Source organism: Cheilinus undulatus, linkage group 13 (genome assembly GCF_018320785.1).
Source record: "Cheilinus undulatus linkage group 13, ASM1832078v1, whole genome shotgun sequence".
Classification (NCBI taxonomy): Eukaryota; Metazoa; Chordata; class Actinopteri; order Labriformes; family Labridae; genus Cheilinus; species Cheilinus undulatus.
In genome coordinates, this window is record NC_054877.1 from 38,369,116 (window position 1) to 38,372,511 (window position 3,396).

The 3,396-nt window shown below is 38.2% G+C and overlaps 1 non-coding gene across 1 annotated transcript; it reads left to right on the forward strand.

Moving 5' to 3' along the window:
* Positions 1–326: 326 nt before the first annotated feature.
* On the forward strand, positions 327–398 carry trnae-uuc. Its single transcript has one exon. It is a non-coding gene; the product is annotated as a tRNA-Glu (tRNA).
* The last annotated feature ends 2,998 nt before the right edge of the window (positions 399–3,396 follow it).

A 3,396-nucleotide genomic window follows, 5' to 3' on the forward strand; every position in this document is an offset into this window, starting at 1 on the left:
GATATGATACGTTCTCCATAGCCAGTAGTCTCCTCTGAGCACATCCTCACCTATGCACATCCAACATGACACTGAAAGAGTGATGGACTCCAGCATATGGAGAATATTACTCCTCAGGTGTTATTGTTTGTGTGTGTTAATGTGGGTTTTCTCCGGGATGCTCCGGTTCCCCCACAGTAAAAAAAAAAAAAAAAAACCCTTCAGATTAATAAACTCAATAAAATGAAATATACTAGAATATATTATGTATAAATTAAGGTGTCTCTTATTAAACACAGTAGTCTAATGTGATGTTTTTCCATTATGTGGTTCTGTTTCAACTAATTTCCCATATGGTCTAGCGATTAGGATTCCTGGTTTTCACCCAGGCGGCCCGGGTTTGACCCCCGGTATGGGAACATTGTGTTTTGGGGCGGCAGTAGCTCAGCCTGGAAGGACTTGGGCTGGGAACTGGAGGGTTAGACTATTCTAAAAAATACCTGTGAATGATTGCATGATATGTAATGCATAACATCTCTGCTGCTGCAAAAAAGTTTTAAACTGCTATTTTGACATAAATTTCAGGTAAATAAATATTGCATCTTCTGTGATTTGAAAATTTCAGAAGGCCATATTGCGATTTAATCTAATTTTGGATTAATTGCCCAGCCCTACTTTGAAATGAAATAATTCAGAAACCCCCTATTACCACAGACTCAGTCCACCTTAGAGGGATAGTTGGACACCCCACAATATATCTGACACAGTAACGAGGCAGTCTGATGTAGACTTTCAAAAAAAAGCCTTTAAAAGTTTAAGTTTGTGCTCCAATAACGTCGCTGCCCTATGGTGAAAACTCACCAAGAGCACAACTTTTAGTCTCAAGGTTGTCTAGTTTGAGTAAAAGTAGGTAAAAGTAAAAAGATGAAAGTCCTTGGATGAGTTCGTTCAAATGCGCAAAGTGTCTGTCTGACCTGTAAAAATGCAGAATCTGGACCTTTCGGCATCTGTAGTTTGGTTCCTGTACATTTTAGAGGATTTGTCATAATGTAATTTTTTTTCGTCTCATCATGACACATATGTGTATCGATTTTCATGCACGTAGGTATTACCCACAGCTCTATCTAATTAAAGTCTATCTATTAAAAGAGGTGGCAAAAATTGGCTTAAAATGTCGAACACAGAGAAAAACGGCAAAAATGGGTGAAAAAGTGGCAAAAACTTAGCCTGTTTCATTCATTGTTTTGACTTATTACTAACTTGTGTATATTTTGTAGTCTAATTTGTTTTTCTTGTTTTAACCTTTTCTTGTAAGGTGACCTTGAGTGTTTTGAAAAGTGCCTATAAATAAAATGCATTATTATTATTATTTTAAAAAAAGAGTTACAGGAGGCAAAAATGGTCCAAAAGTGGCAAAAAAGGTGCAAAAAAAATTGCAACCAGCTGGATAAAATAGGCAAAATGGGCTAAACACAGTAAAAAAGGAAATAAAGTAGCAAATAAGGGCAATGGAAACATGCAGACAAAACTAAAGGCTGACAATTAAGGCCTACTATTTAAGAGTGGAAAACAAACTGATTAAAGTGACTTGCAATGGATAATTTCTGAGGTAAAATTTTCCTCTTTAAGGTTTTGTGGGGGAATAATATTTCAAATTAAAACAAAAATAAGCCACAAACAATCACAAATGAGCCACACGTTGAGCAACTCTGGTTTAAGGGGTTTCTTGATACAGGAGGTCTGGCAGTAATCAGGCCTGAGTGTGGCACACACATCTTTAGCTATGAGCCGGTACTTCGCCAGTGACTGTGGCAACCGTGTGACCTCCGTCTACCAGCAGAGCAGACTCTAGAGCCACCTGGAAGTACAACGTGAGATTACTGGATACTCACCGGCCACTTTATTAGGTACATCTGTTGACTAAAGTTAGTTCAACTCCTGTTGGCTAAGAGCAGGAAACTGAGGCTAAAATTCACACGACCTCAAGGTCCAGTACGACACTAATAATAATAATTAGAGCTGAAATGACGGTGAACCTATGCAGATCTCTGAATTTACGCGCTGCCTGCATGTCTGCAGCCCTCAGTTTGTGTCTGCAGACTTCAGGGAATTTCATAAACTTCTCTGATTGACCCGACAGTTTTACAGAACACCGTCAGGCTCACGATTCAAGTCATGTTTTGGTGTGCCCCCCCCGCTCTCTCTCTCTCTCTCTCTCTCTCTCTCTCTCTTTTTCGCGTGCACGTGTTATACATTGAACTTAAAATTACTGACGTCTTGATTTCAGCGTATTTTTCAAAATGTTTAGCATGCCGAATGATTTGATAAGACTTCTATTGATAATGAATTGACACCAGTTAAATAGAAACACCTTATTGCCACAGACAGTGACGGAGACAAAGTAGGTTAAAGTTCATCATCATATAGTCAGGATTCAACAGGTCATAGAAGCAGCTTTATCCCTTAAAATGTGTTCTCCATGTCAGTGGATGGTCTTATAAGGTCATATTTTTATCTTATGGAGGATGAACTCACAAAAAAATGTGCAAAAACTGAAAGTGAACACCCTTTTGAAAAATCAACCATATTCCTGTAATCTAAAGGTTCACCTTTTGGCCATCATCAGACAGCTGTGTGAATGATGGAGCTTTATACCAGCTATAATGTGAAATATTGCATTCATGCATAAAATAGAGGACTTCCTTTCCATGTAACTTTAAGAAATGTAAACTGTCATCAGAACTTCATTGCACTTTGTAAAATATATTTTCTTTAGATAACCAATTTTTTATATAGAAATAGTTCATTTAAGGGACCCAGCTTCTTTTCTCATTTGTCTAGTACTACTTCTCTTGAAAAAGCAAAAGTGACTGATTAAAAAAATGCAATATTTCTAATTAGAGTACTCAGTAATCATCAGACGAATCGATCGAGTGCTCGACTACAAAAAGAATGTATTACTGCAGCCCTAATAATAATAATAATACATTTTTGCCCATTGTAGTCACTTATCACTCATTTGTCATTGCCCCTTTTCACCACATAAAGTATTGTTCAACAATGTGGCTCTTTGGTTGAGCATTGCTGAGTAACACTGCCTTAAAGGGTATGTAATGATGCAGGCGATCTTTATCATTTTTATGTGTCTGGTTTTTATGGATGTCAGGAGTCAGCTGTGAGAATGTTCCCGGGGTTCAGAGGTCAGTGCTTACAGTCATCACATAACCAACACATAAAGACTGTCTGTGATCGTGGTGCTCCTGGGAGAAAAAGACTGATCTGAACTGATCGGAATCCCAGCAGTGATTGCTGTACAACAGGCCTCATTTAGATACATCTAAACACACTGCCCAAGGGCATAATGGGGAAACTCCCTCAAACACATGAATTAGATTACAAATTGAGTGGGCGGAGCTT